The sequence below is a fragment of the Rhinoraja longicauda genome, chromosome 38, assembly GCF_053455715.1.
Source record: "Rhinoraja longicauda isolate Sanriku21f chromosome 38, sRhiLon1.1, whole genome shotgun sequence".
NCBI lineage: Eukaryota > Metazoa > Chordata > Chondrichthyes > Rajiformes > Arhynchobatidae > Rhinoraja > Rhinoraja longicauda.
This window is the reverse complement of record NC_135990.1, coordinates 4,873,825-4,899,483: the sequence shown is the minus strand read 5'-3', so window position 1 is coordinate 4,899,483 and position 25,659 is coordinate 4,873,825.

Here is a 25,659-nt window from a genome sequence, read left to right as displayed (position 1 = left end):
TGCCGCAGAAGGCTGTGGAGGCCAAGTCAGTGGATATTTTTAAGGCAGAGATAGATAGATTCTTGATTAGTGCGGGTGTCAGGGGTTATGGGGAGAAGGCAGGAGAATGGGGTTAGGAGGGAGAGATAGATCAGCCATGATTGAATGGAGGGGTAGACTTGATGGGCCGAATGGGCTACACTGTTCCTGTCACTTATGACCTTACGATCATGTTTGCAGGGATGTTGTTAGATCTGAGTTGCTCTGCATTCAGTGCTCTCACACATGTAGGTGTAGGTTCATTATCGTCAGGTGTATCGATGCATCGGGAAATTGGCCTGTCAGGAAACCTGGCTGCCTGAGATCATCTGTTACCTGGAGTTGGACACACAAAGCTGGAGTAACTCAGTGGGTCAGACAGCCTCTCTGGGAAAAGGAATAGATGACATTTCGGGTTGAGACCCTTGCATCTGTACCCTGCCCTGTCTGGACCCGAGACGTCACCCATTCCTTCTCTCCAGAGATGCTGCCTGTCGCGCTGTGTTACTCCAGCATTTTGCGTCTATCTTCGGTTTAAAGCAGCATCTGCAGTTCCTTCCCACACATTACATCCTAACTCCTTTGCTCAATGGCCTAACTGATGAAGGCCAGTGTGCCAAAAGACTTCTTCACCACAACACCAAGGGCATGTAAAATCTACTGTGCACTAAGAATGTTGATTTTACAACACCATTACAGGTGGCACGGTGGCGCAGCGGTAGAGTTATAGACAATAGACAATAGACAATAGTTGCAGGAGTAGGCCATTCAGCCCTTCGAGCCAGCACCGCCATTCAATGCGATCATGGCTGATCACTCTCAATCAGTACCCCGTTCCTGCCTTCTCCCCATACCCCCTCACTCCGCTATCCTTAAGAGCTCTATCCAGCTCTCTCTTGAAAGCATCCAACGAACTGGCCTCCACTGCCTTCTGAGGCAGAGAATTCCACACCTTCACCACTCTCTGACTGAAAAAGTTCTTCCTCATCTCCGTTCTAAATGGCCTACCCCTTATCCTTAAACTGTGGCCCCTTGTTCTGGACTCCCCCAACATTGGGAACATGTTTCCTGCCTCTAATGTGTCCAATCCCCTAATTATCTTATATGTTTCAATAAGATCCCCCCTCATCCTTCTGCCTTACAGCGCTTACAGCGTCAGAGACCCGGGTTCGATCCCGACCACGGGCGCCGTCCGTACGGAGTTTGTTCGTTCTCCCCGTGACCTGCGTGGGTTTTCTCCGAGATCTTCGGTTTCCTCCCACAGTCCAAAGACGTACAGGTTTGTAGGTTAAGAAGATAACTGCAGATGCTGGTACAAATCGAAGGTATTTATTCACAAAATGCTGGAGTAACTCAGCAGGTCAGGCAGCATCTCGGGAGAGAAGGAATGGGTGACGTTTCGGGTCAGGTTAATTGGCTTGGTGTAAATGCAAATTGTCCCCAGTGTGTGTGTAGGGCCGTGTTAGTGTGCGGGGATCGCTGGTCGGTGTGAACTTGGTGGGCCGAAGGGCCTGCATCTGCACTATATCTCCAAACTAAACTAAACTAAACTAAACTGCATGAGCAACCATCCGTCTGCAACACAGCGTTCATTGTTCACTGGACATTTTATCTCAACAGGCAATTCTAATGGCTATTGTGAACTTAATCCTGCAGTAAAATGGAAACACAGAGGCAGCTTGTAACGGTTTGTTCATTACAGTAAGCACTTGTTGTGACATCTTTTTTTTTACACCGAATATTGATTAGGTCAGGTCTATGATTAATGGGAGTTAAAATCAGCCTTAGCTTCTGCTTGTGGTAAACAGGCTCAGTGAAACCCCAGTCTACCTGCAACAAATGTTATAGTCATAGTGTGGAAACAGGCCCTTCGGCCCAACTTGACATGTCCCAGCTACACTAGCCCCACCTGCCCGCTTTTGGCCCATATCCCTCCAAACCTGTCCTACCCATGTACCTTTCTAAGTGTTTCTTAAACGTTAGGATAGTCCCAGCCTCAACTACCTCCTCTGGCAGCTCGTTCCATACACCCACCACCCTTTGTGTGAGAAAGTTACCCCTCAGATTCCTATTAAATCTTTTCCCCTTCACCTCAAACCTACGTCCTCTGGTCCTCGATTCACCTCCTCTGGGCAAGAGACTCTGTGCATCTACCCGATCTATTCCTCTCATGTTCTTCAAATACATTTCCAGTTGACACACCGTGCCAGTGACATCCTTCAGTAATAATCCTCCTGTGCCATTATTGTAACGTTAGTCCTATCTAACATGGAAACATAATATCACAAATATTTTTTTTTTAAAGGCTCAGAATGCTTAATTTTTTTACCAAATCTGCTTTTATTTTCAATTAACTATTTTTCTTGTTTTCCCACTGAACCTTTTGGCCAAACCACTCAATACTTCACTCATTTGCACCTGGCTTTCTGAATGAGTTGAATGAATGAATGAATGAATGAATGAATGAATGAATGAATGAATGAATGAATGAATAAGTTTATTGGCCAAGTATGTGCATATACAAGGAATGTGCCTTGGTGCTCCGCTCACAAACATACAGTTAACAATTAAGAATAAAGCATAACCACATCAAAACAATAAGGATACAACATTACGGTCTAAACATGTGGGTGAAAATAAACCAGAGCAAACGAGAGACTACAGTCTTTGGTTGTTGAGTAGAACTGTCACTCGTGGTAAAAAAGCTGATCTTATGTCTGGCTGTGGCTGCTTTGACTGCGTTGTGGCTGCACGCATCACTCAAAAGACGTGCAAGTTTGTCGGTTAATTGGCTTCTGTAAATTTTAAATTGTCCTTGGTGTGTGTAGGATCGTGTTAGTGTAACCCTTATGGGCGCGGCACGGTAGCGCAGCGGTAGAGTTGCTGCTTTACAGCGAATGCAGCGCCGGAGACTCAGGTTCGATCCTGACTACGGGTGCTGCACTGTAAGGAGTTTGTACGTTCTCCCCGTGACCTGCGTGGGTTTGCTCCGAGATCTTCGGTTTCCTCCCACACTCCAAAGACGTACAGGTATGTAGGTTAATTGGCTGGGTAAATGTAAAAATTGTCCCTAGTGGGTGTAGGATAGTGTTAATGTGCGGGGATCGCTGGGCGGCACGGACTTGGAGGGCCGAAAAGGCCTGTTTCCGGCTGTATATATATGATATGATATGATATGATAATGTCATCCATTCCTTCTCTCCCAAGATGTTGCCTGACCCGCTGAGTTACTCCAGCATTTTGTGTCGACCTTCGAATTAAACCAGCATCTGCAGTTCTTTGTAAGAAAATAACTGCAGATGCTGGTACAAATCGAAGGTATTTATTCACAAAAAGCTGGAGTAACTCAGCGGGACAGGCAGCATCTCGGGAGAGAAGGAATGGGTGACGTTTCTGGTCGAGACCCTTCTTCAGACTGACACGGTATGAATATTGATTTCTCTCACTTCAGGTAGCCCCGGCATTCCCTCCCTCTCCATCCCTCCCCCACCCAAGTCGCACCAGCTTCTCGTTCTCACCCAACAAACAGCTGACAATGGCTCGTTTCCTTTATCATCGTTACTTTTTTGCAGATCTTTCATTCATTGTTCTTTATCTCTCCACATCACCGTCTGTATCTCTCGTTTCACTTATCCCCGACCAGTCTGAAGAAGGGTCTCGACCCGAAACGTCACCCATTCCTTCTCTCCGGAGATGCTGCCTGTCCCGCTGAGTTACTCCAGCATTGTGTGTCCATGATGGGGCGGGGAGGGGGGGGTCAACAGTTCACTTGCGCTAACGAGTGTCGACAGGCTGGGTCTAATAGGTGTAATGGCCTGGAAACACTTCACAAAAGGCTGAGGAGAGATGTAATGAGCTGGAAACTGTACAAAGGTCACTGCAGCCCAGATGGCAAAAAATGAAAATAAAAAGCTTAACGGAGGGACGTGGTGTAGGAGTCGCAGGCAGACAATAGACAATAGACAATAGGTGCAGGAGGAGGCCATTCGGCCCTTCGAGCCAGCACCACCATTCAATGTGATCATGGCTGATCATTCTCAATCAGTACCCCGTTCCTGCTTTCTCCCCATACCCCCTGACTCCGCTATCCTTAAGAGCTCTATCTAGCTCTCTCTTGAATGTATTCGGAGAATTGGCCTCCACTGCCCTCTGAGGCAGAGAATTCCACAGACAATGCAAGACTGTTTACCCACCTTCCTCATCTTTGGACACCCTGTGCGTAGGGAAGGGGGGGGGGGGGGGGGGTAAGGGCTGAAGGTTGGGCGAGTCCAGAACCAGGGGCCACACAGTCTTAGAATGAAGGGGAGGCCATTTGAAACTGAGGTGAGAAGGAACTTTTTCACCCAGAGAGTTGTGAACTTGTGGAATTCTCTGCCACAGAGGGCAATGGAGGCCAAATCACTGGATGGATTAAAGAGAGAGTTGGATAGAGCTCCAGGGGCTAGTGGAATCCAGGGATATGGGGAGAAGGCAGGCACGGGTTACTGATTACAGACAATAGACAATAGGTGCATGAGTAGGCCATTCGGCCCTTCGAGCCAGCACCGCCATGCAATGTGATCATGGCTGATCATTCTCAATCAGTACCCCGTTCCTGCCTTCTCCCCATACCCCCTGACTCGGCCCCTTGAACCTATGCTACTGTTCGGGAAGATAATGGGTGATCTGATGTTGGTCTCAGATCCACTTTCGTGCATTACCAACAATCTGTCCTGGACCACTTTGGCACAGCGGTAGAGTTGCTACCTTACAGCGCCAGAGACCCGGGTTCGATCCTGACCACACGGAAACAGGCCCTTCAGCCCATCAAGTCCCTGCTGACACTGGCTCCCCCTTTGTTCTCCCACTGTCCCTCACAATCGATGAGCGTGAGGGGGGAGTGGAAAACAATGGCGGACCCGACGTGGTGGGACCGTCGTGAAAGACAGTGGGAGAACAAAGGGGGACCCAGTGTGGGGGAGGTGCAGGGGGCACTGGTCCCTGAACACCATTAAACATTTCTGTGACTTGTGCCACAGTCGAACTTCCGTCAGTTTGGACCAGACGGGATAGCCTTCGTTGCCCTCGCGCATCGATGAGCCTTGGGCGCCCAACACCCTGTCTGTCGCCGGTTTGTGGTTTGGCCCTCCTCGGACCACTGTCGGTCGGTACTCACCACTGCTGACCGGGAGCACCCCACAAGCCTTGCCCTTTCAGAGATGCTCTGACCCAGTCGTCTGCTGTGCTGTACATAGAAACATAAAAACATAGAAAATAGATGCAGGAGGAGGCCATTCGGCCCTTCGAGCCAGCACCGCCATTCATCGTGATCATGGCTGATCATCCACAATTCAGTAACCCGTGCCTGCCTTCTGTGTGACTTATTCTGACTGTGTGAGATTAGAATGTTAGGTGACCTCTCCATTTTCTCCAGAGATGCTGCCTGACCTGCTGAGGTATTCCAGTACTTTGTGTCTTTTTATGCATCTGCAGTTCCATGTTTCTACCTGATGCACCATAGTTGCTCAACAAATGTTGAGGACCAAATGTGCTAATTGTCCAATGTAACTTGTCCCCTAATGTAGGTGGCTGGGAGAATTAGGGGAGATGTCGGTGGGAAATCAGCTGCAGGAAAAAACTAGATAGGAGAGATAGCAGGATGAGATGTAGGAAGGAACTGCAGATGCTGGTTTAAACCCAAAATAGACACCTTTCCCCTGACTCTCAGTCTGAAGAAGGGTCTCGACCCGAAACGTCACCCATTCCTTCTCTCCATAGATGCTGCCTGACCTGCTGAGTTACTGCAGCATTGATAGATGGATAGATTCTTAATGGTGTCAGGGTTATGGGGAGAAGGCAGGAGAATGGGGTTAGGAGGGAGAGATAGATCAGCAATGATTGCAATGCGGAGTTGCCTTGATGGGCCGAATGGCCTAATTCTACCATCATTTATGAACATGAACTGGCATAGAACATTTAAACTCTCGGAAGAGGCAATACTAGCATAGATTTCAATAGAGAGTTAGATTTTGCTCTCAGGGCTATCTCCTGAGGTTCCTCTGGGTGCTCCAGTTTCCTCCTGCATCCCAAAGACGTTCTTAGGTTTGTTTAGTTTAGAGATACAGCGCGGAAACAGGCCCTTCGGCCCACCGAGTCCGCACCGACCAGCGATCCCCGCACACTAACACTATCCTATGGCATGGGATTGCTTCTTTGAGAATTGATGCGACCAATAGGTTGTTATAAGTCAACAAGAACAGAACAAAGACATTGTCTTTGCTAAAATCTCCGCTTTGACAAACTTTGCAAGAACTCTCCTTCATTTTCTGAATTAACAAAAGGTCCATTAATCAGTTTAAAAATGGGTCTGGGGTAAAAAAGCATTGTATTTACATCTCTGCGGCTCCAACTACAATAGCAGCTGATGGATGCCACACTTGGATGGAAACAATTAACTGTAATAGAGTGCTTTAGCATAGAAAATAGCCACCAAATGTACTTCAACCTGCGCTGTAATTAAAATGGTAATCGTAAACTGACAATAACAATTAAAAGACTTTAACCATTAAAATAAACAAAAATGTTTCCACATGCCCCGAGGCCGAGCCGTCATTGGGCGGCGCTGCACAGCTGGGAAAGGTGGTGCCTCGTAGCTTCCACGACCCAGGTTCCATCGTGAGCTTGGGTGCTCCCTGTGTGGAGTTTGTACGTTCTCACAACCCGGGGCGGCACGGTGGAGCAGCGGTAGAGTTGCTGCCCTACAGCGCTTGCAGCGCCGGAGACCCGGGTTCCATCCCGACCACGGGTGCCATCTGTACGGAGATTGTGCGCTCTCCCCGTGACCTGCGTGGGTTTTCTCCGGGTGCTCCGGTTTCCTCCCACACTCCAAAGACGTACGGGTGTCCTGTTGCTTTTTGTTGGTGTGACTGTATGGCAAATGAAATTCCTCGTATGTTGCAAAACATACTTGGCTAATAAAGTATGTTTGACAATAGACAATAGACAATAGGTGCAGGAGGAGGCCATTCGGCCCTTCGAGCCAGCACCGCCATTCAATGTGATAAAAACATCGAAACATAGAAAATAGGTGCAGGAGTAGGCCATTCGGCCCTTCGAGCCTGCACCGCCATTCAATATGATCATGGCTGATCATCCTACTCAGTATCCCGTACCTGCCTTCTCTCCATACCCCCTGATCCCTTTAGCCACAAGGGCCGCATCTAACTCCCTCTTAAATATAGCCAATAAACTGGCCTCAACTACCTTCTGTGGCAGAGAATGGCTGATCATTCTCAATCAGTACCCCGTTCCTGCCTTCTCCCCATACCCCCTGACTCCGCTATCCTTAAGAGCTCTATCCAGTTCTCTCTTGAATGCATTCAGAGAATTGGCCTCCACTGCCTTCGGTGGCAGAGAATTCCACAGATTCACAACTCTCTGACTGAAAAAGTTTTTCCTCATCTCCGTTCTAAATGGCCTACCCCTTATTCTTAAACTGTTATCCCTGGTTCTGGACTCCCCCAACATTGGGAACATGTTTCCTGCCTCTAACGTGTCCAACCCCTGAATAATCTTATACGTTTCGATAAGATCTCCTCTCATCCTTCTAAATTCCAGTGTATACAAGTCTAGTCGCTCCAGTCTTTCAACATATGACAGTCCCGCCATTCCGGGAATTAACCTAGTAAACCTAGTTTGTAGATTAATTGGCTTGGTATACATGTAAAAACCATCCCTAGTGTGTGTAGGATAGTGTTAGTGTGCGGGGATCGCTGGTTGGCGCGGACCTGGTGGGCCGGAAGGGCCTGTTTCCGCGCTGTATCTCTAAACTAAACCCAAAGACGTGTTGTGTTGGAAGGATCTAGCCGATTCTGGTTTACACCGAAGATAGACACAAAAAGCTGGAGTAACTCAGCAGGACAGGCAGCATCTCTGGAGAGAAGGAATGGGTGACGTCTCAGGTCGAGACCGTGCTGGTTGCTAGGTTAACCTGTCATGGTGAAGTAGTCCCTAAATCACTGCCCACATCTATACTGCAAGCAGTCACTTCTACTCCCACCATCTTCACATTATAACCGGCCTCTCCATTTCAATCATCCCTCCCCTCGCCAAATCAAACTGTTCTCTGTTATCCAATGTTCACATCCACTCCCTACACACTAAGAGCTACTTACAGAGGGCCAGTTAACCTACAATCCCACATGTCCTTGGGACATGGGAGGAAACCGGAGCACCCGGAGGGAACTCATACAATCACAAGGAGAACGTGCAAAGTCTGTACAGACAGCACCCGAGGCCAGGATCGAACCCGGTCTCTGGCGCTGTGAGGTAGTGGCTCTACCAGCTGTGCCACCTTTACTTGGGGCTTATCTGCCATGCTGAGTAGCAAGGAATAGACAGTTAACTGTGATTAATGCTTACGCCCGGAGAACAGCACTGCATGAGAGGCATGTGGGACAACTGTCAAACTCCATTTAATGCAGGAAACACAAGTATATAGTGGATGTTGCCAAGTTGTGAGCAGGATATAGCACTTTTAGTTTAGTTTAGTTTAGAGATACAGCGCGGAAACAGGCCCTTCGGCCCACCGAGTCCGGACCGACCAGCGATGCCCGCACACTAACGCTATCCTACACACACACTAGGGACAATTTACACTTATACCAAGCCAATGAACCTAGAAACCTGTACGTCTTTGGAGTGTGGGAGGAAGATCTCAGAGAAAACCCACGCAGGTCACGGGAGAACGTACAAACTCCGTACAGACAGCACCCGTAGTCAGGATCGAACCCGGGTCTCCGGCGCTGCATTCGCTGTCAGGCAGCAACTCTACCGCTGCGCCACCGTGACCGCCCAAATGGCCTAACCGTGCTCTTATCACTTAGTCTCAAGGGCTAAATATCCAACTTCTGCCTTCCTGGTTTTATATTCTTATTTCTAAAGGCTAGGACTTCCATTTATCATCTTTCCAAACACTTTTTGCCAAGGATTTCAATTAAAAAAAACTCGCAGCAGTAATCCTGACACAACAATAAATTGCTGTAAGCAAGTTTAAGATATTTGGCCAGCTTCCCCCTGCATGTCTAAACCACACCAATCTCCAGACACACACAGCTTGGTTGCTGTTGCAAAGTCAATAGAAGTGATCTACCATGAATATTAATTGCACCTGATCTCCCCACAATCTTCAGTCCGAAGTAGGGTCTCGACCCGAAACGTCACCCATTCCTTCTCTCCCGAGATGCTCCCTGACCTGCTGAGTTACTCCAGCATTTTGTGAATAAATCGATTTGTACCAGCATCTGCAGTTATTTTCTTATACTCCCCACAATCTTCATTGATTGATTGCAAGGGTCGGTACTACACCTTTGCCTAGCTCCCACCAACAGCCTAGTTCATAAGGTCATAAAGTCATAAGTGACGGGAGTAGAATTAGGCCATTCGGCCCATCAAGTCTACTCTGCCATCCAATCATGGCTGATCTATCTCTCCCTCATAACCCCATTCTCCTGCCTTCTCCCCATAACCTCTTGGCAACCGTACTAATCAAGAAACTATCTATAATGCCCTCCATAATATTTGGGACAAAGACCCATCATTTATTTATTTGCCTCTGTACTCCACAATTTGAGATTTGTTATAGAAAAAAAATCACATGTGGTTAGAGTCAGATTTTGTCAGATTTTAATAAAGGCCATTTTTATACATTTTGGTTTCACCATGTAGAAATTGTGGTATTACTGTATGGAGTTTGTACGTTCTCCCCGTGACCTGCGTGGGTTTTCTCCGATATCTTCGGTGTCCTCCTACACTCCAAAGACGTGCAGGTTTGTAGGTTAATTGGCTTGGCACAAGTGTAAATTGTCCCTAGCGTGTGTAGGATAGTGTTAGTGTGCGGGGATCGCTGGTCGGCGTGGGCCGGAAGGGCCTGTTTCCGCGCTATATCTCTAAACTAAACTGAACTAAACAGCCGAGTTGCAGCAGAGGTTTGTAGAGAACCCGATGGCAAGCCGCTGTGAGTAGCTATTAGTTGGAAACTGGCAGCGGTTTGACCGGCCTGACATCTTTGGCACACACTGGTACACATCAGGCAAAGTACACCACTGTAATCAGCTCCCCTCAGCTACGCTAATATTCTACACTTAATACTGCCGCTGCTCAATATGAATGCCAACGCGATCAAAAAACAAAGAGGGGAGATTTTTGCCATTGACAGTGAGTTAGTGTTATTCTCTCTCTCGAATGAAGGGGTCATAACTCACTTGCACCACTGGCAGTGGTGACTGATGACGGCCTTTTTGTATTTCACTGAAGTGAAGAAACTCCTGCAACTTATGAAATGTAATTCACTGGATTCTTCCGATGGGTTTTTAAGGAATGGACTACCTGAATCAGTCTGAAGAAGGGTCTCGACCCGCAACGTCACCCATTCCTTCTCGCCTGTCTCGCTGAGTTACTCCAGCATCCCACTAAATGTTGCCTCCCCTTCTCCTTCTTTAGTGTGAAGAAGGGGCCTGGCGCAAAACATCGCCTGCTCAGTGCAAATTTGGCCCACATCTCCCTGAAACGTCGCCCGACCTGTCCCACCTGCCTGCATTTGGCCAACATCCCTCTACCCATTTCCCATCCATGTACCTGTCCCTCAGTCTAAGTGGTCAATTAGCCCTCCAATCCATCCTTGGGATGTGGGCAGAAACTGGAGCTCTTGAAAGGACCTCATTCTATCACAGAGTGACACAGTTTGGAAACAGGCCCAACTTGCCCACACCGACCAACATGTCCCATCTACATTAGTCCCACTCGCCCATATCCCTCGACACCCGTCCTATCCATGCACCTGTCTAACTGTTTCTTAAACGTTAGGATAGTCCCTGCCTCAACTACCTCCTCTGGCAGCTTGTTCCATACACCCACCACCCTTTGTGTGAAAAAATTACCCCTCGAATTCCTATTAAATCTTTCCCCCCCCTCACCTTAAACCTATGCCCCCTGGTTCTCGATTCCCCTACTCTGGGCAAGAGACTCTGTGCATCTAATTGATCTATTCCTCTCATGATTTTGTACGCCTCTATAAGATCACCCCTCAGCCTCCTGCACTGTATGGAATCGAGACCCAGCCTGCTCAAACTCACCCGACAGGTCAGACCCACGAGTCCAGGCAACATCCTCGTAAATCTTCCACTGATTTTATTCGCACGGTTTTATCGTTCGGATCTGCTCAAGGAGGTTAGCAGCCATTTGTCTGGAGAGAGGAGCACATGGCGAATCCTATGTGACTCTGCTTCTTCCAAATGGCACACAAGCCTCCCTTGAATAACGGTAAGTGGTGCTGCCAACTTGAATGATGCCGCTAATTTACATCTTCGCATCTCGTGTGGCCTCACATCTGAGCTCCCGTAGCTCATATCTGGCTGCGCGTCTCGGCAAGGGAAATAACTCCTAGCCGAGCAAGTTACTCGGGAAAAGAGTTTAGGAAAATAACTGCAGACGCTGGTTCAAATGGTGGAGGTTAATTCGGTGGGACATGGACTGTCACAGTCTGTCCTGTTCCCTCACCTGCCAGCCACGCCCACCACGTTAAGCCAACTCCCCTCACCTGTTCACTCACCTGCTTCAGATCACCAATCAAGCCAGCATATAAACCCTTCCTCCACACATACACTCTTTGCCAGATTGTTCTTAGCCCTCATGCAAGACTCTCCAGCATTCTCTCTTGGACTGATTCCCCATTGCCGACCCTGCCTGCTCCCGACCTTCACGCCTCGTCATAGCCCTGGTGAATGCCTCAGTCTTTGAGGGCGTGCAGCGTGGGTTTACTAGGTTGATTCCCGGAATGGCGGGACTGTCGTATGTTGAAGGACTGGAGCGACTGGGCTTGTATACACTGGAGTTTGGAAGGATGAGAGGAGATCTTATCGAAACGTATAAGATTGTTAAGGGGTTGGACGCGTTGGAGGCAGGAAACATGTTCCCAATGTTGGGGGAGTCCAGAACAAGGGGCCACAGTTTAAGAATAAGGGGTAGGCCATTTAGAACTGAGATGAGGAAAAACTTTTTCAGTCAGAGAGTTGTGAATCTGTGGAATTCTCTGCCTCAGAAGGCAGTGGAGGCCAATTCTCTGAATGCATTCAAGAGAGAGCTGGATAGAGCTCTTAAGGATAGCGGAATCAGGGGGTATGGGGAGAAGGCAGGAACGGGGTACTGATTGAGAATGATCAGCCATGATCACATTGAATGGCGGTGCTGGCTCGAAGGGCCGAACGGCCTCCTCCTGCACCTATTGTCTATTGTCTATTGTCTCACCTGCTCCAGATCACCAATCAAGCCAGCAGATAAGCCATTTCTGCACACACACACTCTTTGCCAGATTGTTCTTAGCCCTCATGCAAGACTCTCCAGCATTCTCTCTTGGACTGATTTCCCATTGCCGACCCTGCCTGCTCCCGACCTTCACGCCTCGTCGTAGCCCTGGTGAATGCCTCAGTCTTCTGTCCCCGACCACGAGCAGGTAGGAATAAAGCTCATTCTAAAACGACTTCCTTGGTTCTGTGTGCTGCATTTGGATCTACCTGCGGCCCGTTGCATGACAGGCAGAAACAATGGGCCTGCCAGGACAGTTCTGTTTGCCGACTTTAAGGGGAAGGTAAAATTGGGCCGTGCGGGGCTGGGGGAAGGATGAGGTTGGAGGCGTTAGAGGGCAGAGTGCGGGCGATGGTGAGATCAGCGATAGTGTTAGTGATTAAGGTCTGGTGCTCGTCAGTGGGGTCACGGCCCAAGAAAAGAGTTTGCATCTTTGACCCGCAAGCACTGGTGGGGAATCGTCCTGTGATCATTCCGCAGTTGCAACATGACGGAGATGGGCCTTGGTTGATTATTGCCACTTTCACCGTGGAACGTGGCTTATGTTGTGCACTCTGTTTGGCCGATATCCCTCTAAACCTGTCTAGTCCGAAGAAGGGTCTCGACCCGAAACGTCACCCACTCCTTCTCTCTCCGGAGGTGCTGCCTGTCCCGCTGAGTGACTCCAGCTTTTTGTGTCTATCTTCTATCCATGTGCCTAATTGCGTCTTAAACGTTGTGATAGCCCCCGCCTCACCTACCTCCACCGGCAGCTTGTTCAATAGACAATAGACAATAGACAATAGGTGCAGGAGTAGGCCATTCAGCCCTTCGAGCCAGCACCGCCATTCAATGCGATCATGGCTGATCACTCTCAATCAGTACCCCGTTCCTGCCTTCTCCCCATACCCCCTCACTCTGCTATCCTTAAGAGCTCTATCCAGCTCTCTCTTGAAAGCATCCAACGAACTGGCCTCCACTGCCTTCTGAGGCAGAGAATTCCACACCTTCACCACCCTCTGACTGAAAAAGTTCTTCCTCATCTCCGTTCTAAATGGCCTACCCCTTATTCTTAAACTGTGGCCCCTTGTTCTGGACTCCCCCAACATTGGGAACATGTTTCCTGCCTCTAATGTGTCCAATCCCCTAATTATCTTATATGTTTCAATAAGATCCTCCCTCATCCTTCTAAATTCCAGTGTATACAAGCCTAATTGCTCCAGCCTTTCAACATACGACAGTCCCGCCATTCCGGGAATTAACCTAGTGAACCTACGCTGCACGCCAACTACCCTTTTTTCGTGAAAAAAGTTGCCCCGAAGATACCTGAAGTGTGTGCATGTGCGGGACTCTCGGGCGGAATCAGCGATAATTTCCAGACGCTTTGAAGATACGTATTACGGAAATGAGTTGCTTCAAGCTTAAATAAAGTTTAAGTAAATTGGAATTTTAATTTGCCTCACAACGATACCTATAAAATATCCCCCCCCCCCCCCTCACTGTGGAGCGCTACAGTGAAAGGCTTTTATTTTGCACACAAACGTAGGATACGATGGCACTTTATTTATCCCAGGAGGGCAATTGTTCTGCCAGCTGTCATAAAAACACAAGATCCATGAAACATGAAGTTAAAGTGATGAGTGGAAAGGATTGGGGATGTGCGAAGATTGGGGATGGGGTGCGGGGGGGGGGTGCAGTGGGGTTGTTCTACCTCACGACAGAAGGGGGAGGAGTTGTACAGTTGTACAGTTAAATACTTGGGAGTCCGCATCACAGAGTATCTGACGTGGGCAACGCACATTGCCGCACTGGTGGGTAAGGCAAAGCAGCGCCTTTACCACCTCAGACAGCTGAGGAAATTCAGAGTGTCTCTGAGGATCCTTCATTGCTTCTACTCTGGGGCTGTAGAGAGCATCCTGTCCGGCAACATTACAGTCTGGTTTGGGAACAGCTCTGCCCAGGACAGGATGGCCCTGCAGAGAGGAGTGCGTTCGGCAGAACGCACCATGGGAACTACACTCGTCCCCCTACAGGACCTATACATCAGGAGGTGCAGATCCAGAGCAAGCAAGATCATGAGGGACCCCTGCCACCCCAGTAACGGACTGTTCCAGATGCTACGATCAGGCAAACGCCTCCGCTGTCACGCTGTGAAAACGGAGAGGATGAGACGGAGCTTCTTCCCACAGGCCATCAGGACTGTCAACTTTTATAACCCCAGAGACTAAATTTTTGTCGACACTAATAGTAACTTATTAACTTTATTTATATGCTGTAACTGTAATTCTTTTTGTGCACAACCCGCAGGCATTGCCACTTTCATTTCACTGCACATCGTGTATGTGTATGTGACAAATAAATTTGACTTGACTTGACTTGACTTGGAAGAAGGATCTCCTGTGGCATCTTGGTGGGACCAGTCTGTTGCTGAAGGTGCTCCTCAGGTTGCCCAGTGTGTCACGGAGGGAGGGGGGTGAGCTGTATTGTCCAGGATGCTCCACAGTTTGAGGAGCATCTTCCCCTCCAAGACCGCCTCCCCCATGAATCCAACTCCGCCCCCAGGATGGAGCCACAAACATTGTGGGCGGAAGGGTCTCAGCTGAAGAAGGGTCTCGGCCCGAAACGTCACCCATTCCTTCTCTCTAGAGATGCTGCCTGACCCGCTGAGTTACTCCATCATTTTGTGAATAAATACCTTCGATTTGTACCAGCATCTGCAGTTTTTTTCCTACACTCTTATGAGGATACAGGGGTAAGGATCATCTTTGTAATTGGTGAGCTTTGACATGGGAATTTTACTTTTTCTAAGAAACATAGAAAGTGTAGGAAAATAACTGCAGATGCTGGTACAAATCGAAGGTATTTATTCACAAAATGCTGGAGTAACTCAGCAGGTCAGGCAGCATCTCAGGAGAGAAGGAATGGGTGACGTTTCGGGTCGAGACCCTTCTTCAGTCTGAAGAAGGGTCTCGACCTGAAACGTCACCCATTTCTTCAGTCTGAAGAAGGGTCTCGACCCGAAACGTCACCCATTCCTTCTCTCCTGAGATGCTGCCTGACCTGCTGAGTTACTCCAGCATTTTGCGAATAAATACCTTAGAAACATAGAAAAATCGGTGCAGGAGTCGGCCGATGAGTTACTCCGGCATTTTGTGTCTATGTTGTGGGCAGAAGAGCTGGTTGAGGAATAGGAGCAGAATTAGGCCATTCGGCCCATCAAGTCTACTCCGCCATTCAACCATGGCTGATCTATCTCTCCCTCCTAACCCCATTCTCCTGCCTTCTCCCCACCACCCGTGATCATGTACAGTCTTTCAGTTTGGTTTAGTTTAGAGATACAGAGCGGAAACAAGTGTGACAGTATGGATTGTTGACTGCTTGTGTTCCAGACTGCTAATAACAATTCACAGCCGAAGAAAAATTCTTCCAGTGTACACTTGTTGAATGCTAAATCAGACACGGAGGGCTTGTTTTTATTTGCCTCTGGTATGTGATCCTCCACTGAGCTGTGACATAATTACTCATTCTCATCAAACAACTCCGTGTAAATGTTTCTCTGCTGCGGAACGTTTATTTAGTATTCTCCCCACCCTCCCATTTTAGATATTAAGCAGGAACACTACAGGATGAAACCCAACGTGCTTGAATTTCACATTTTAAACCAAACAGGCCCTTCGGCCCACCCACTCCGCACCGACCAGCGACTCCCAGTAGACTTACACTATCCCACACACGCTAGGGACAATTTACAACTTTACCAAGCCGTTTACACTGTAAATAGATCGATTGTGATTATGTATTGTCCTTCTGGTATAAGAAGATAACTGCAGATGCTGGTACAAATCGAAGGTATTTATCCACAAAATGCTGGAGTAACTCAGCAGGTCAGGCAGCATCTCGGGAGAGAAGGAATGGGTGACGTTTCGGGTCGAGACCCTTCTTCAGACTGATCCTTGTCCCTCTGGTGACTGGTTAGCACGGGTGGTCACGGTGGCGCAGCGGTAGAGTTGCTGCCTTACAGCGCTTGCAGCGCCGGAGACCCGGGTTCGATCCCGACCACGGGCGCCGTCTGTACGGAGTTTGTACGTTCTCCCTGTGACCTGCGTGGGTTTTCTCCGAGATCTTCGGTTTCCTCCCACACTCCACAGACGCACGGGTTTGTAGTCAATAGTCATTTAAATGTGCAGTGAAATGAAAAATTACCCGCAGTTCAACAATAAGAGCAATAAGAATAATCAATAAAAATGCAACAACACATACAACCATAAACCAACACCAAACAAAAGAAACATCCATCACAGTGAGTCTCCTCCAGTCACCTCCTCACTGTGGTGGAAGGCCAGAATGTCTTTTTCTCTTCCCCTGCTTGGTGTATGTGTAAATTGTCCCTAGTGTGTGCCGGATAGTGTTAGTGTGCGGGGATCGCTGGTCGGTGCGGACTCGGTGGGCCGAAGGGCCTGTTTCCGTGCTGTATCTGTAAACCAGTGTTGCAGTGCTAATTGTTTAGGTCGCTGTTACATTCCCCGCTGTTTATTTTGCCCTTTGTTTTACAGAGGTGCTGGAGAGGCACTCCAGTGAACTCCAGAAGCCCTGCGCCCCTGCGGTAAACTAATCTAAACTAAATAGAAGCTTGTCACTGTACCTCGGCACACGTGACAATAAACTAAACTGACTAACCTACAAAGCTGCACGTCTCTGGAGTGCGGGAGGAAACCAGAAATTCCGGGGAAAACCCACGCAGGTCAGCAGCAGCTCAATGAAGTCTGTTTGTCTTTTGTGTTTTTGTTGTTTTTTGTCTTAATTGTAGTGTGTAGATGTGATGTAGTGTTTTTTCTGGTTGCGTGTTATGTGTGGGGGTGGGGGTGGGGGTGGGGGGGGACTGTAAAATTGTCTCTTCCGAACGGAGACGCGACCTTTGTTTTCTGGGTGGTGTCTCCGTTCCCGCTGCGGCCTACCATCGGCCAAAAGCCTGGAGCTGGCGGCCTCCACCTAGGACCACCTGGGCTCTGGTTCGCGGACCGGACTTACCCTCTGCGGAGCCGGCTGCCTTCGGAGGCTGTGGTGGCGCTGCGGGCGCGGCCGCGACTCGCCTTCGGAGGCTCCGTAGGCTTCGGCCGCGAGCCGCGTGGGTATCGGAAGCTCGCAGGTCCCTGGGTTGGGGCCGACATCGGGAGCTCCGGCAGCGGCAGCATCTTCGCCAGCCCCGAATCGCGGGGTCCGCTGCGGACCTTTCACCATCCGGCGCGGCCTGCAATAGGCCGCGGGATTTTCTCCGCCCGGCGGGGGCTTCAATGTCGGGAGCCCTGACCGCCCCGACGTGGCAAGTTCCACAGACTGACCGCGGGAGAAGACGGCAGGGGAAGTGAAAAGTCATTCTGGCCTTCCATCACAGTGAGGAGGTGACTGGAGGAGACTCACTGTGATGGATGTTTCTTTTTGTTTGGTGTTGGTTTATGATTGTGTGCGTTATTGCTTATTTTTATTGCTCTTATTGTTGAACCGTGAGTAACGGAGTCTCGTCCAAAAGACTTGTTTTTTTGGACGACAATAAAGGCCATTCTGATTCTGATTCTGAAAACCCACGCAGGTCACGGGGTGAACGTACAAACTCCGTACAGACAACACCCATGGTCGGGACTGAAGCCGGGTCTCTGGGTAGTGTTAATGTGCGGGGGCTGCTGGCCGGCGCGGATACGGTGGACTTTCCGCGCTGCATCTCTAAACTAAACTAAACTAAACAGGGACAGAGGTGCCAATCCTCCAAGATCACCCTGAGGTGGGATAGAGTAAACAGTAATTTTCATTTAAAAAATATTAAAGGTGTGTATACATTGAGAGTCTTCATTATTATTTAAACTGTGCATTCGTTGGATGAAGGGATTTTTTTTTTTTTTGTTGAAGAAATAAAGTTTTCCAATTACTTATTAGATCGAGTGGAAACTTTAAACTTAATCCCCAGAGCAGGTTCTCTTGAAAGATCGGCAATGCACTTTTTCCTGTGAGAAAGGTTTTTGTGGTGCAGAGTACCAAACATACGAGACTTTGCTGATAATCCTGAGGGTTGAATATTAAATCAGTGCCTCCAAATTGCCCCTACTATGAAATAAAGGGCACTTTCTGTCGTTTAAGATAATATTCGTCTAAACCAGGTAATTATTCCAATTTTTTTAGTTAAACGAGATTAGAAATGTGACTTCAGGTGCTGGCTCTTCAAATCACAGCTACGTGTGATTTGCATATGAGTAATTCTAATCATTAAGATGGCTGAGCCACTTCTACCATTCAGCCAGAGGGTGTTTTACTTTCGAAGCTTTGCCTGCCTGTCTCTCTCAGTGGGTCTTTGCGTCTGTAGGTTAGAATTTCAACTACCTGCCTGCCTGTTACCTCTGTCTCAATCTCTCAATGTCAGAGAGTCACACAGCTTGGGTGGCCACGGTGGCGCAGCGGTAGAGTTGCTGCCTTACAGCGCCTGCAGCGACAGAGACCCGGGTTCGATCCCGACTGCGGGTGCTGTCTGGTCGGAGTTTGCACGTTCTCCCTGGGACCTGCGTGGGTTGTCTCCGAGATCTTTGGTTTCCTCCCACACTCCAAAGACGTAAAGGTTTGTGAATTAATTGGCTTGGTGTTTGTGTAAATTGTCCCTAGTGTGTGTAGGATAGTGTTAATGTGCTGGTCAGCGCGGACTCGGTGGGCCGAAGGGCCTGTTTCTGCGCTGTATCTTATTGAAACATATAAGATAATTAGGGGATTGGACACATTAGAGGCAGGAAACATGTTCCCAATGTTGGGGGAGTCCAGAACAAGGGGCCACAGTTTAAGAATAAGTGGTAGGCCATTTAGAACGGAGATGAGGAAGAACTTTTTCAGTCAGAGAGTGGTGAAGGTGTGGAATTCTCTGCCTCAGAAGGCAGTGGAGGCCAGTTCGTTGGATGCTTTCAAGAGAGAGCTGGATAGAGCTCTTAAGGATAGCGGAGTGAGGGGGTATGGGGAGAAGGCAGGAACGGGGTACTGATTGAGAGTGATCAGCCATGATCGCATTGAATGGCGGTGCTGGCTCGAAGGGCTGAATGGCCTACTCCTGCACCTATTGTCTATTGTCTATTGTATCTCTAAACTAAACTAAACTAAACAAAAGCTTTTCACTGTACCTCGGTACACGTGACAATGAACTAAACTGACTGACCTACAAAGCTGTACGTCTTTGGAGTGTGGGAGGAAACCAGAGATCCCGGGGAAAACCATCGCAGGTCACGGGGAGAACGTACAAACTCTGTACAGACAGCACCCGTGGTTAGGATCGAACCCGGGTCTCTGGCGCTGTGAGGCGGCAACTCTACCGCTGCGCCACCGTGCCGGCCCATTCCAGGAAGGATGAGGAGCCTTCTGAAAGTGCAGAGGAGGTTTACCGGAATGATGCCAGGATTAGGAGGCATTAGCTACAGAGAGAGGTTGACCAGACTTGGACAGTTTTAAACTAAAGGGAGGCAGCCCCTTCGGCCCAGCTTGTCAATGCCGACCCACTAAGTTAGTCCCATTTGTCCGTTGATAGGCACCAATCTTATCGAAACGTATAAGATTATTAAGGGGTTGGACACGTTAGAGGCAGGAAACATGTTCCCAATGTTGGGGGAGTCCAGAACCCGGGGCCACAGTTTAAGAATAAGGGGTAGGCCATTTAGAACTGAGATGAGGAAAAAAAATTTCAGTCAGAGAGTTGTGAATCTGTGGAATTCTCTGCCTCAGAAGGCAGTGGAGGCCAATTCTCTGAATGCATTCAAGAGAGAGCTGGATAGAGCTCTTAAGGATAGTGGAGTCAGGGGTTATGGGGAGAAGGCAGGAACGGGGTACTGATTGAGAATGATCAGCCATGATCACATTGAATGGCGGTGCTGGCTCGAAGGGCCGAATGGCCTCCTCCTGCATCTATTGTCTATTGTCTATTGTCTAAGTGCTGGAGTAACTCGGCGGGACGGGCAGCATCTGTGGAGAGAAGGAATGGGTGACGTTCCGGGTCGAGACCAACACCCCTCCAAACTTCAGAATGACACAAAGCCGGAGCAACTCAGCGGGCCAGGCAGCATCTCTGGAGAAAAAGGATTGGTGTCGTTTTGGGTCACGATCCTTCTGCAGTCTGAAGAAGAGTCCTGACCCAAAACATCACCTATCCATTTTTCCAGACGTGCTGCCTGACCCGTTGGGTTACTCCAGCACTTTGTGTCTATCTTTGGTATAAACTAGCATCTGCAGTTCTTCGTTTCTACTTTTTCCCTCCAAATCTTTCCTGTCTGTGTATTTCTTATCAAATCTTTATTTCACTGATAAATTGCAAGAAGCCAAATGGTTTCATCTGATATGTCAGGGGCTGTATTCCATTTTCTGCCAATCTTCATCATTTCATTCTACTGACACAACCATTGGGCTTTAGACTTTAGAGATATAGTGTGGAAACAGGCCCCTCGGCCCATCAAGTCCGTGCTGGCCAGCGACCGCCTGCTCACACTTGTTCTCTGTTATCCCACTTTCACATCCTACACACCAGAGGCAATTTGGAGAAGCCAGTATACCTACACACCTGTATAAGAAAATAACTGCAGATGCTGGTACAAATCGATTTATTCACAAAATGCTGGAGTAACTACACACCTGTACGTCTTTGGAGTGTGGGAGGAAATCTCCCGAAGATCTCCCACGCAGGTCACGGGGAGAACGTACAAACTCAGTACAGACAGCTCCCGCAGTCGGGATCGAACCCGGGTCTCCGGCGCTGTGAGGCAGCAACTCTACCGCCGCGCCACCGTGCGGCCCTGTAATCGAGTGATTGATAATGTTATAACTTTGACACCACAATGAGTCACTAAGGTGAACTAATACATTGTCATTTTAGCTCTGCTTTTGATACCAATTAATAAACTGAAGGCTTATTGGATTTGATGTCTGAAATCTCTGCAGTAAACAAGGCAAAGTCTATAATCTGGATAAATGTATTCATGTAACTCGCTCTTAATGTGATATCATTAAGTTAATAAGATTTCCTTAAGTTCCTTCTTTTACTGTTAGAATAATTTCTGTCTACATGAAGTAATTCAATTATAAGATGATTTATATCTCAATCCCTTGGATAGAACATATTAAATATGAAACGGTCATTATTTTGCAAGAATTTGGTATTTCGATTGAAAATCAGCTGTGTTTTCCTTTTCTCAGTCAGACCAGTTTGGATGTAGGGAGCTTTTTAGACTGAGCTTTTTAGACACACACCTGCCTAGACTAAAATATTGGCCATTAGTGAATGGAGTAACTCAGCGGGACAGGCAGCATCTCTGGAGGGAAGGAATGGGTGACGTTTCGGCCCAAAGACGGGCACAAAATGTTGGAGTAACTCAGCCGGTCAGGCAACATCTGTGGAAAAAATAGATAGGTGATGTTTCACTAGGTATAGTGTTTCTATAAGTTTCTTAAGGGGTTGGACAGGCTAGATGAAGATTGTTCCCGATGTTGGGGAAGTCCAGAACAAGGGGTCACAGTTTAAGGATAAGGGGGAAGTCTTTTAGGACCGAGATGAGAATGTTTTTTTTCACACAGAGAGTGGTGAATCTGTGGAATTCTCTGCCACAGAAGGTAGTTGAGGCCAGTTCATTGGCTATATTTAAGAGGGAGTTAGATGTGGCCCTTGTGGCTAAAGGGATCAGGGGGTATGGAGAGAAGGCAGGTACGGGATACTGAGTTGGATGATCAGCCATGATCATATTGAATGGCGGTGCAGGCTCGAAGGGCCGAATGGCCTACTCCTGCACCTATTTTCTATGTTTTTAGGTGACTGACCCTTCTTCACACAGCAGGATCCCGACCCAAAACAGCAGCTCTCCTCTTTCTCCACAGATGCTGCCTGACCCACTGAGTTACTCTAGCAGACGAAATGTGTAGGAAGGAACTGCAGATGCTGGTTTAAACCGAAGATAGACGCAAAATGCTGGAGTAACTCAGCGGGTCAGGCAGCATCTCTGGAGAGAAGGACAGGGTGACGTTTCGGGTCGAGACCCTTCTTCAGACTGATGTCAGGGGAGTGGGCGGGACAGAGATAGAATGTAGTCGGAGATATAAGACTGGTGGGAGAACTGGGAAGGGGGAGGGGATGCAGAGAGAGGGAAAGCAAGGGCTATTTGAAGTTAGAGAAGTCAACGTTCATACCACTGGGGTGTAAGCTGCCCAAGTGAAATATGAGCTGCTGTTCCTCCAATTTGCGCTGGGCCTCACTCTGACAATGGGGGAGGCCCAGGACAGAAAGGTCAGATTGGGAATGGAGAGGGGGAGTTGAAGTGCTGAGCCACCGGGAGATCATGTAGGTTAAGGCGGACTGAGTGGAAGTTAGGGATAAGGGAGAGATAGAGACGGTGATGTAGAGAGTTTTGCATGTCTTTCATTCGTTGTTCTTTATCTCTCTACATCACCGTGCCTGAAATGTGACGTCAAGGACAAATCTGAACAAACTCCACCTTTAAATTACATTCTTCATCGAGAGAATTAGAGTGGTGGCGTGTGGGTGTGTAGAATTATTTTTTAATACGATGTAACAAACATAACCTTCAGTTTATAAGGACATAGAACTTAGAAAAATTGGTGCAGGAGTAGGCCGTTCGGCCCTTCGAGCCAGCACCGCCATTCAATATGATCATGACTGATCATCTAAAATCAGTACCCCGTTCCTGCTTTCTCCCCATATCCCTTGATTCCATTAGCCCTAAGAGCTAAATTTAACTCTCCCTTGAAGTCATTAGTGATAGGAGCAGAATTAGGCCATTCGGCCCATCAAGTCTACTCCGCCATTCAATCATGGCTTATCTATCTCTCCCTCCTAACCCCATTCTCCTGCCTTCTCCCCAAAATGCCCGACACCCATACTGATCAAGTCTAGTTTAGTTTAATTTATTGTCAGGTGTACCGAGGTACAGTGAAAAGCTTTAGTTGCGTGCTAACCAGCCAGCAGAAACGTCATTCCTTTATCATGTATCTATACACTGTAAATGGCTCGAATACAATCGATCCATGTACAGTGTATAGATACATGATAAAGGAATGATGTTTAGTGCAAGGTAAAGCCAGCAAACTCCGATCAAGGATAGTCCGAGGGTCACCAATGAGGCAGATAGTTCAGCACTGCTCTCTGGTTGTGGTAGGATGGTTCAGTAACGTGACTCCAGAAAGTTGGCAGCCTTATCAGTCAGAGAGTGGTGAAGGTGTGGAATTCTCTACCTCAGAAGGCAGTGGAGGCCAGTTCGTTCGATGCTTTCAAGAGGGAGCTGGATAGAGCTCTTAAGGATAGCGGAGTGAGGGGGTATGGGGAGAAAGCAGGAACGGGGTACTGATTGAGAGTGATCAGCCATGATCGCATTGAATGGCGGTGCTGGCTCGAAGGGATGAATGGCTTACTCCTGCACCTATTGTCTATTGTCTATTGTCTATTATGTGCGTGACAGGCAATCATTGGGATTGGCTGCAAGGCAAGTGGGCCTGTCAGTGATTGTCTCAGTGATACAGATTGGAAACAGGCTCTTCGGCCCAACTTGCCCACACCGGCCACCATGTCCCAGCTACACTAGTCCCACCTGCCTGCGCTTGGTCCATATCCCTCCAAACCTGACCTATCCATCTACCTGTCTAACTGTCTAACGTTGGGATAGTCCCAGCCTCAACTGCCTCCTCTGGCAGCTTGTTCCATACACCCACCCCCCTTTGTATGGAAACGTTACCCCTCAGATTCATATTAAATCTTTTCCATTTCACCTTGAATCAATGTCCTCTGGTCATCGATTCCACTACTCTGGGCAAGAGACTCTGTGCATCTACCCGGTCTATTCCTCTCATGATTTTATACACCTCTATGAGATCGCCCCTCATCCTCCTGCACTCTCAGGAATAGCGCCATGGTGCTCAATCTCTCCTTGTAACCCAGCCATCTCTCCCTGTAGCTCAGACCCTATAGTCCCGGCAACATCCATGTAAAGATGTTCAGAGAAAAGGATGTGGTACCTCAAACGAATGATGGGATCTTCAGGCAACACGGAGAAGGGTGCCAGATGAAACACCAATCAACTACCTCCTCTGGCAGCTCGTTCCATACACCCACCACCCTTTGTGTGAAAAGGTTACCCCTCGGATTCCTATTAAATCTTTTCCACTTTATCTTGAACCTACAGTCTGCCCTCTGGTCCTCGATTCCCCTACTCTGGGCAAGAGACTCTGTGCGTCTACCCGATCTATTCCTCTCATGATTTTGTACACTGTACTCTCTCTCTATGCGGCAGGTTTTCTAATGTCTGATTAGGGTCTTTTGTTTGGCCTCGCTTGTAATGCCATCGACTGCTGCAGGAATGTTAACTCCTCTGCCTGTGATTGATGGCATGCAGGGCTTGTTACTTCAGTGCTACCAGCTCACGCTTCCAACCTGCCAACTGCCTCAGTGACCTTGGTAGCTTTGATGAAATAGCAGGTGTTCAACACTGCTACAGGGAAAGGTTCAGTAGGCTGGGACTCTATTCCTTGGAGCGCAGGAGGATGAGGGGTGATCTTACTGAGGTGTACAAAATCACGAGAGGAATAGATCGGGTAGATGCACAGCGTCTCTTGCCCAGAGTAGGGGAATCGAGGACCAGAGGGCATAGGTTTAAAATGAACGGGAAAAGATTTAATGGGAATCTGAGAGGTAACTTTTTCACACAAAGAGTGGTGGGTGTATGGAACAAGCTGCCAGAGACAAAAGACAATAGACAATAGGTGCAGGAGTAGGCCATTCGGCCTTTCGAGCCAGCACCACCATTCAATGTGATCATGGCTTATCATTCTCAATCAGTACCCCGTTCCTGCCTTCTCCCCATACCCCCTGACTCCGATATCCTTAAGAGCTCTATCTAGCTCTCTCTTGAATGCATTCAGAGAATTGGCCTCCACTGCCTTCTGAGGCAGAGAATTCCACAGATTCACAACTCTCTGACTGTAAAAGTTTTTCCACATCTCAGTTCTAAATGGCCTACCCCCTATTCTTAAACTGTGGCCCCTTGTTCTGGACTCCCCCAACATTGGGAACATGTTTCCTGCCTCTAACGTGTCCAACCCCTTAATAATCTTATACATTTCTATAAGATCTCCTCTCATCCTTCTAAATTCCAGTGTATACAAGACTAGTCGCTCCAGTCTTTCAACATATGATAGTCCCGCCATTCCGGGAATTAACCTAGTAAACCTAGCGCCCTCAAGAGGAGATAGTTGAGGCAGGGACTATCCCGACATTTAAGAAACAGTTGGACAGGTACATGGATCGGACAGCTC